This window comes from Schistocerca piceifrons, chromosome 5 (genome assembly GCF_021461385.2).
Source record: "Schistocerca piceifrons isolate TAMUIC-IGC-003096 chromosome 5, iqSchPice1.1, whole genome shotgun sequence".
Taxonomy (NCBI): Eukaryota; Metazoa; Arthropoda; class Insecta; order Orthoptera; family Acrididae; genus Schistocerca; species Schistocerca piceifrons.
The window spans coordinates 221,434,474-221,445,100 of NC_060142.1; positions in this window are offsets into that span (position 1 = coordinate 221,434,474).

Consider the following 10,627-nt stretch of genomic DNA (forward strand, 5'->3'; position numbering starts at 1 on the left):
CCAGTTGTCTACAATTTCTTTTATTTTTTGCAGGAGGAGAATGAAATTTTTTTATGAACATACTTGAAACATTTAGCTATACATTTAGCCTACTCGATGTAGCCTCCATCAGCTGTGACGCATCTGGTCCAACGTTTTTTCTGTGATGTAAATGCACTTTCGTAAAATTCTGGGGATTAAATTTAACACAATCGGTTGACACAGGAAATAAGGTCTTTCTTACAATCAAATGCTTCAACACGCAGGAGGGGCTTCAGATGACCAAAGAGGTAAACTTCAGATGGAACCAAGTCTGGACTGCTGGGAGGATGAGGAACAATTTTCGAACACATTTTCGTGATTTTCTCCTGCCTCGTAAGTGCTATATGGAGTTTGGCATTGTCATGATATAGTCTGAAGAGCTGACGTTGAAGCTGTGGTTTCTTGGTCTTAATGGTATATCATAGCTTGTCGACTGACAAACAATAATAGACCTGGTTATTTGTAGAGCCAGGTTCCAAAAAGTCATTGAAAATTACACCACACTGATCCCAGAAGAAGGAGGCCATCGCCTTGCAGCCTGCTGTTCATGAAAGTCTTGGTTGGGTTCATGCTAAACATACTCAACTGTACATGTGCCTTAGGACTATTGAGACTGTGGATCAGATTACGCAACATATGATGGAAAATCCAGTAAAAAGTTCATTGATAGTTACATGGAAAAGCTATTTGATTTTATAACCATTAAGAAAGGAAATGATGTTTTATCTAATACTGAACATCCTTTTATTTCATCATCAATTCTGCTAAACTTGACATTACCTCTTGCTAATAAAATTATCATGGAAGGTCATATACCTAACAATGGAAAAATAAAGAGCAAGAAAAATGAGATTCTGTATCCACTTGGAATGCTTGGTGAATTTTTCAGAAATTATAAGTAGTTCATGTGGGAGGGTGATGTAACTGTAATTTTTACAGTCGTCAAGTGTTGATGTTCTTAGCAGGCCTGATTAAAGTGATGCTGGAATTGTAGTAAAAGAAGTTCAGCTAAATGAAGATAGAATTGTCGAAGAACCTACAGGAATTCGTGTACCTATGGGTAAATATGAACCTAGTTATGAGCTTGAACCACTAGACAGTGTTTTGAAAAATCCAAGAATTCCAATACATTTTTGTGAACTACAAAGTGTTGAAGTTACTATATTGAATGGGAAGAAAGACTTTTAGATATATTTGATGAATTTCAATAACTCAGCAGAATTTGATGTGTGTTACTTCATTCTCATTACATTTCAGACAAATATGAAAAGAATGATCAGTTGTTTGATTCATCATTATTTGATCATGTTAAGCTATGCACTCTGTATCTGAAGTATGTAGGAAATGAAGTTTATTTTCCACAATAAATGTGGAAATTCGATTCACCAAATAAGTATCTGAAGGCTTACAATTCTTTTTTAGATTTGAAATGGGTTTCACAACTGAAAGGTGATGTCGATATAAATCCATATAATATCATAACTAATTATCTAGTTTATACCATAAACATTACTCACAGAAAGAATGTAACTGTCACACAAAAAACGATGATGAAATTTTGTGCAGCCAGCTGTCACACAAAGAACGATGATGAAATTTTGTGCAACCTTTAATGATAAAATTTTTGCAGATATTGTAGCACATGTTATCATGTAAGGAAAGAGAAATTTAATAGATGATGCACAACAAAGAACTTTAACTAAAACTTTTTTATTATATAAATAAATGAATTAGAAAAAATTATAGTTTTTAACTTCATTTTTGCATTTCCTTTCCGAGTATTTTAAGCAAGATAGCAGAGATAAAAACTGAAAAATTTACAGTATCAGTTAGAAGATGATAACCGATTTTATTTATTATTTTATCTCTGGAGAGCCCTTTTCATGTAGGTTATGCTATTCTTTTTAATCTTAGTGTTTGGCTGACATAAGCAAAAATCGATCTGTTCTGGAGCTCAGAAGCTGTACAGCAGTGCATACGACTCACCTGCATGAGAGCACTGACTTGACTGCCTGATTCAGGAACTGTGTGCAACTGATATAGTGCTGCATGCTGGGCCTAGACATAATGACTGCTGCTTCCAGTTTGCTCCATCTCACGTGCAGTCTTTCTGTATTGTTTGCACATCATGACTAAACAGTTGATAACGTCATTCACAGAAAACGATAGAGTAATCTCCATTCACAACAGTGCAGGAATATATTTCGTTTTTCGCGTAAAATACTCTACTTTAATCTTAATTTGAGTTTTCACATTCACATTTAATGTTGCTTACCAATTCATCTCTTTTTAAAAAAAGCAATAATGCAAACAAAATAATGTATTTGTACCCTAAATAAACCGAAGAAAGTAGTACATTTTAGAATGTGTTTTGTAGTTCTTAGTTGCTATGTAAGCAGATGCAAGTGGCTTCAGTTGCTACTGGTGATGCATCCATCCAGACTGGGAATTGTGCAAATCATCATCATCACCACATAAAGTTACTGCTGTCTAAGCTCTACATTTCAATTAAAGATGACAGGTAACAGACGCAAGAGAGCAACTACCATCGACTGGTAGTGGACTTGCACTTGGACATCGAAAGAAACCCAGAGGAATAAGAGATGAGAAATAGAAGAGAGAAGGAAGTTGAAAATACCTCTAGAGTTTCCTTCATGGGCCCAATGCCTCTGCTGACATTTACTACTAAAACTTTTACTATATATAAATAGAGCCCCTACTCGAGAAGACCAATAATACAAACATTCTGATTTGTTTAAGAAATTAGTTAGCTAAATGCTAAATGTTTTGTATTACCTTACTGGCTGTAAATATGTGAATACTAAATATGATGCTAAGCTGAGATACAATGGAATGACCAAATTTAAAAATAAAAATATAAATTTCATGATATGGAAATTTTAGTGTTAATTCTATTAAGATTTTATCTTACTTGCTTTATTTGAAGAGAAAAATATATATGGAATATCAGACTGGGCAGGCATACATCCAGAAACTATTGAAAGATATTGAAAAATAGTAAAATTTTAGAATGTGTTTTGTAGTTCTTAGTTGCTATGTAAGCAGATGCAAGTGGCTTCAGTTGCTACTGGTGATGCATCCAGACTGGGAATTGTGCAAATCATCATCATCACCACATAAAGTTACTGCTGTAGTAAAATATAGAAGAAATAAATTAAAATAAATATGTAAATAAATGAAGTAAAAATAAAAAAGATAAAAATATCTAAAATTAAATGAAGTGCAAATATAAATAAAATAAAATATCTATTAAACCTAAAACTGATCATTTCTCCACTCATTTACTAATTTATTTCTCTTAAGACTGAGGTGAATGGGATGAACGAGTTGACAGAATGTAGGGTACTTTTATAGGTTTCATCCTGTATTTTCTATACAAAAAAACACATAAATCACAAAATTATTGTGGAATTGGGGATTTTGTGACTTGCAGAGATCTTTCCTTAGAATGAAATGAGCTACAGTATACAATAATATCCTACTATTATAACCAAAAAATAAATAAGATTTGCAATTAAATCATACACAGGTATCAACATAAAAAATGAATATAATTCATTTTACGATTGATTAGTCATGGATCAATGAATGGATTATTGTTATTTTCCCAACTATGTATAGCCTGTTACTGCCAAGCAAAGTTTAAATGTATCTACAACTCGTACTTTGAAGATTACAAAACTGCCTAATGAGAGTACTTCTTGTTAATTCTCACACCATCCACATTTGTTGATTCAACTCATTAGCCTCCTATGAATTTTTCTTTACATGTAGAATGAAATGAACTGTTTCTATGGTTAAGGGAAAATGGAATTCTGATTTCATTACAAATGAACATATAAACTGCTGTTGAGGGAGAGCAGATGTCTGACCACTTCCTTACACTGACAATGGTCATAACCCACAATATTGAACGTAGAAGCACAACAACCCCTCAGTTTAAGAGATACTGTTTTAAATTATTCCAAAACTGCCCTTAAAAATTTATAGTCCACAGTGGTTATCTAGTCATAGACTTGAACTTACATTGATTAAGGTCACCAACACTGTGAACAACTGAACTTCAAATTCCATATGTCTGTGTCTAACGAAGACTGTAGGTAAAATCTTGCATTACAATCAGTTTCTCTTTCGTTGAGTCGTTGAATTGGAGCCAATCTGCTACAACGAAATAAACACACCTCTATGAAAAATGATCATCGACATTAACAATGTACCTCTCGCATCACGTCTGTGACATTGTAATTTGTGGGTGAGTACTTCATTATGTCTCATACTGATATCAGTTTTTGTGTAGTTTTCTTTCAGGGGCGATAGTGTTGTCGTTTGCGAATTTTTAGTTTTTTTGTGGAAAGGACACTGACCTGTAGGTCTTACAAATGAACATTATCAATGGTAATATTGTAAAATTTTATTCGTTTTTGTCTTATGTAATCCCGTTCTATTGTAGCAAACCTACTTGCAGAAATGTTAAAACCCACAATACAATAGTTTCACAGTGTACACACCAATAGTGATCTTATTTATAAGCTTGTACTTCATTTCAAACACAGTGACATAAGCGTATTTTGTGTATAGAAATATGAATTTGATAGCTAAGCTGAATTGTTAAAATTCGATGTGAGCTTCTTATTCTATGTGTTCTGCTTTATGTAAATCATGTATCTGAATTTTGATTTTTTTTTAATATTGCTCTATACACACTGACTTTGTCTATTGTATACTATCGATCTTATTATGTGAGGATGAAAAATTTTAGAGTTTTGTTATGTTGCTATATCTCTTATGTTTTTTACGTATGTGAGTGATGTCAGTATCAAAACTTGTTTGGGATAACAATGAGAATCAATAGATGTTTGAAAGGTGGAACAGACGAATGTTTTCAAGCCTTTGAAATGTGACTCATTAAGTAACGTAATTTCATACTTTTATAAAATCTTTCAATGTCAAAGCATGTTAACATAAGACAGTTAAAGAAGAGTGAATGAGTGTAAGCTGAAACAGTAATTGGCCTCTCATGTTTAATAATGAAAAGTTATATTTATGCCAGCAAAGTAGAAGAACAAATGTTGATGTCTTGGTAAATTAAACAGAAATTTAACAGTAAAGTATAACATGTGTTACATTGGCAGTACCCAAATCCTAACAGCTTTTCAAATGAGCACATAATCTCAAAGTCATGCTGGGCCTAAATTTCTTCGATGTATTTCTGCTTTAACAAGTACTGAGCACCACTGTATCAGCATACATTTAAAAACAGCAGGAATTACTGATGTTACTTCGCCCTTTTTTCCCAAAACTGTCCTGTAACTAGTACAAAAATATAAAGACCTATTAGGTTGGAGTAATTAATCAACACTTAGAAATGAAATGAATATTAGTACTAGTAATTGTTGATAATTAATTATTTCAGTTTACATTTTTGTTCATGTTTTCCTGGTGTACGTAGGTGTGCAGGCTCTGCAAGTACATTGGGACCAGCTAGCAGCACTGGGGCGAGCAGCGAGTCTCCGTAGCTGGTTAGGGTGACCACTCTCGCAGGAATTCTCAGAGGGATTCAACAGACAGGTGGCAGGTCAGTGCCACTTGCTTGACCAGACTTCCCTTCTAAGTTGCCGCAACTCTGGGCACCCTCGAGGCAACATAGACATAATCTCATGTGGCTTAAGTGCTCCAGCAGCAACTGTTTTATTGCATTTAGGCAAATGCTAGTTTTAGCAGAGTCCAGGAATGCATTATTGTGAGTTAAATGTAGAAATCTGTGTTTCTTTGCGATGTATAGGAACCCAAAGATCTAGAAAATGTGACGATAATTCGCAGATTGAGACCTCTTCGTAAGCGATGGACACTGCCAAAAGGTAGGTCCACAAAAATGAATTGTTTACACAATGGCGGGTTTGGCTAGTGTAAATGAACTAGAAGGTAAAGAGAGAAACTCGACTCTGCTGCTGAGATCCCATTTCATTCGCTAGAGAAAGAGATACAGAGAAAGTGAGATGCTGTTTTTCAGCGCTATGTGGTAGGAAGTACGTTACTAATAAACAGCTAGAAGAAAGGCCCAGAAAAGGAGAGCAGCATCTTTTACGGAAACTTTTTGCTGGTTTGCACTTGAAATAATGTAGCCCAACCAGTCCCAGCAAAGTAAAGGAAGCAAAACGTAGAAATGTGAGTTTTCCTTTTAAGGATCAGTTGGTAAAAATTCATTCGACATCAAGCTTTCGACACTTCGATTTCTTCTTCACTTGGCCTCCAAGAGCCATCTGCTGCACTGCCTTCATCACACGGGAACCATCCCCAAGCAGATGAGTTAAGGGTTTCGGAAAAATTTTGGGCCGACTCAGATTAGCGTCAAGCACAGGTCGTTGGTGGGCCGCCAATGACTGCCTCTGCAGCTGCTTCAGCCTTCGCCTACAGACAGGGTGGGATAGAGCGGCCAAAGGGAGATGACCTGTGGAGACAGTGAAGTCATTTTTGAAGAACTTCAATAACTTCTAACTTAACTCTGAAGACTAGCTTTCAGACGTTTATGACTAATTTGCTTCCAACTCCAGCCACAGATGCAACGCTTTCCCTTCTCTGGTATTATTTGTCATTTACACTAGCATCACGACAATCAGGATAGAATTTTGCAACTGTAATTGTTTCATTTTTGTACAGATTATTAGAATCTTACCCCAGACCCTTAAGTCAAATGTGCTACGGTTTTACTTTAGATTAACTACTGTTTGTCAGGTGATTTTTTAGTCACTTTAGCGTAATAAACCGAATTGTGATTTCTGTTTCATTTAGTAATCACTGAATTCCTAATTCTTTATTTTGGAGTGTGTCTAATTAATTCATACCAGATAACTGGGCCAATTAGAATACGTTCAGACTAGACAAGCCGACTATCTCCATTCAGCATGTCGGTGTCACCACTCCAGGACAAGAACCATGTTATGAACTGCGTAACTGGGGGCTGAGTGATACCGCATGAAATGCGCCTGCGAGCTGTATACATACTGTGAATTCTGAGGCAGATTCATTCGGAGTCTGGGTATACCAGCAAAAAGCCAGGTCTACACTAGACGGGGAGACGACTGGGAAGAGCCACCTGTAGCTATGGATTCGAGACCTCTCTCACTCAGTGGGATTCGATGCCACAGTTCCTAGACCTTCCTACGCTTGCCACGGCGGCTCCTGGCAGGGGCAGTGGGCTGTGTTCCACTCAGGGAAGTTATTCCTCTTCACCGCGGTGGACGTTAATCGTGCTTGAGTCGGCTGGGCATGGAAGTTCCGCAGCAGAACATAGTCACAGCACAAGATGGAGAGCAGTGGTGACGTCAGGACCTCGGACATTATCGGGCACCTGCATTGCTGCCGGCATGACATCAGCATTTCAGGGCACTGACACATGTACCTCTACACTACATTTACATTTACAGCAACTTCTACATCTACATAGATATTACGCAAGCCACTGTACGATGCGTCGTGGAAGGTACCCTGTACAACTACTAGTCATTTCCTTACCTGTTCCACCCGCAAAGAGAACGAGAGAAAAGTGACTATCTATTTGCTTGCAGATGAGCACTAATTTCTCGTATTTTATCTTCGTGGTCCTTACGTCAAATGTATGTCGGCGTTGGTAGCTTCAAATGCCGGTTCTCTAAATTTTCTCAACAGTGTTTCCCTCCAGGAATTCCCATTTGAGTTCCCGAAGCACCTGCATAACACTTATGTGTTGTTTAAACCTAAAGGTAGCAAATCCACCTCAGAATTGGTTCTCCCTTCAATCCGAAACACTCAAGCAGTACTCAAGAAAAAGTCGTACAGGCGTCCTATGTGGTGTCTGATTTACAGGTGAGCTACTGTTTCCTAGAATTTTCCCAATAAACCGAAGTCGACCATTCGTCTTCCCTATCACAGTTGTCACATTCTGCTTCATCTCATATCGCTTTGCAACGTTATTCCCAAGTACTGACTGACTGTCTCAAGCAGGACACTAGTAAAACTGTATCCAAATATTACAAGTTTGTTCTTCTTACTCATCCTCATTAACATACGTTTTTCCACATTTAGAGCTAGCTGCCATTTATCACTGGAAATTCTGTCTTAGTCGTCCTGTATCTTCCTGCGGTCACTCAACTTCGACACCTTTCCGTACACCACGGCATCATCAGGAAGCTGGCCACCCTGTCCGCCAAAACATTTATGTGTATAGCGGTCCTATTACACTTCACTGGGGCACTCCCGTCGACACGCTTCTAAAACTCAACATAGTGGATTCTGCTACTTAACAAGTCTTCGAACCACTCATATATCTGTACCTTCGTTAACAGCCTGGAATGGGGCACCGACTCAAAAGCTTTCCGGAAATCTAGAAATATGGAATCTGCTTGTTGCCCTTCATCCATAGTTCTCAGTATATCATGTGAGGAAAGGGCAAGCTGAGTTTCGCAAGAGCGATGACTACTGAAACCATGCTGATTCGTGGACATAAGCTTCTCAGTCTCAAAGAAGTTTATTATATTCGAACTGAGAATATGTTCAAGGATTCTGCAGCAAACCGAAGTTAGGGATATTGGTCTGTAGTTCTGCGGGTCTGTTATTTTACTCTTCTTATATACTGTAGTCACCGGCGCTTTTTTCCAGTCGCTTGGGACTATGTACTGAGCGAGAGATTCGCAATAAGTTCAAGCCAGGTAAGGGGCCAACGCCGTCGAGAATTCTTTATAAAATCTAACTAGGATTTCATACGGATCTGGTGATTTGTTTGCTTTCAAATCTTTCATTCGTTTCTGTACTCCAGGCATGATTATTACTACGTCGTCCTTACGGAAGTCTGTCCGAGGTTAAATGACTGTATGTTTGGACCATTCTCCCGTGTGATCGATTTCTTGAATGTGAAATTCAAGACTTGCACTTTTCATTTTGCTGTCTTCGACTGCCACACCAGACTAGTCAACGAGGGACTGAATGGAAGCCTTAGACTCGCTTAGTGATTTTACGTAAGCCAGAATTTTCCCGGCTTCTTTTGCTAAGACGTGACGCTGGTAGGTGTTGTATGCTTCGCGAATGGATCTTTTCAAAGACGCACTTACCTCTACTAACCTTCGCTTGTCGTCATTTGTGCATTTACCTTACGAGAGTGCAACGTTCTCTGTTTCCTCTGCATCCTCCGAATTTCGTTATTAAGCCATGGTGGTTTTTTTTCCATCGCTAACAACTGCTTATCTGCTCTGTCTAGTAAAAACACTCTCCTAGTCTTCTTGACTGATTTGTTACCTTTCGCAATCATAGTTGCAATAATGACATCATGATTGCAAATCCCCGTTTCTATACTGGCATTGTCGATAAGGCCTGGCCTGTGTGTAGCTACAGAGTGTAAAATATTTCCATTGCGTGTGGGTTGCTGAGCTAGCTGCTCAAAACAGCTTTCAGAAAACTTGTTCAAAAGTATTTCGCACGACTTTCTGTCTGTAACCTCCGGAATGAATCCATAGACATCGCAGTATATACTCGGTAGGTTAAAGTCGTTTCCAACTAGTACTGCATGATCTGGGTATTTACGTGCTATTGACCGTAGACGTTCTTTGAATGACTCTATAACTGCCACAGCAGAATAGGGCGGCCGGTAAAAATAACCAACAATTAACCTAGTTTCACCTACACCTGTTATACGCATCAGATAACTTCACTGCCACACTCACCTTCGACCTTAGTAGAGACAATATTTTTGACAACTCCAATGAGCACTCCCCCTCCTATAGCTTCTAATCTGTCTTTCCAATGTACGTTCTGCGACTCAGATCTTTCCAGTTCAGGTTTCAGCAATTTGAGTCCCAAGAATAAACTGAGGACGAGAACTTTCCTTGATGGCAGTAAACTCGGGAATTTTATTACGAATACTTACTTTACTGATAAAATTGTGACAGTCGAAGTGTCTTTATTCCGAGCGCCGTTTGACTTCCCTTGCTGCATATCGACTGGCGAGTGTTCGTTGGAGCACCTCAAACTAATGCCTAACCTAAAAAATCTTCATGTGCACTCCACAAGTACTGTGCTGTCGGTGTAGCCTGAGGTGGCAGCCGACCATCCGCTGGCCAACGTCGGTCTACCGCACCCGAGTGCGATGGGTCTGCCTTGAATTGTCGACGACGAGATGTGCTTCTCTCTAACACCAGTCTGTCATTGGCCCAAAAGTACCATCACCCTACAGCGCACCCTACTGAGAGGGGTGAAATCGATGTCACTCATAAAGAGTCCTATCAGGGGAAAAGACAGGGCTGGCTACAGGTGAAAACCTGGAAAGTGTTTCTGCGTATAACATTCCCCCTCCACCACGAACCTCCCCCCCCCTCCACACCTTAATATATGAAGCAGATCCCGTTGAAGAAATCATTTGTTATCGACCAGTATCAGTCCATTTTCAATACATCTGTGAAAATTCAAGTCTTCCCCTTCGATGCGCGGTTGTTAACATGGAATTAGTGTCGTGTAACGACGTAAGTTTTGTATAAATGATTTTCTTTTTGCATATGACCATGTGCAGACTTCGTCATCTACGTCAGTTACAACACACTTCAAAATTATTTAAATTCTT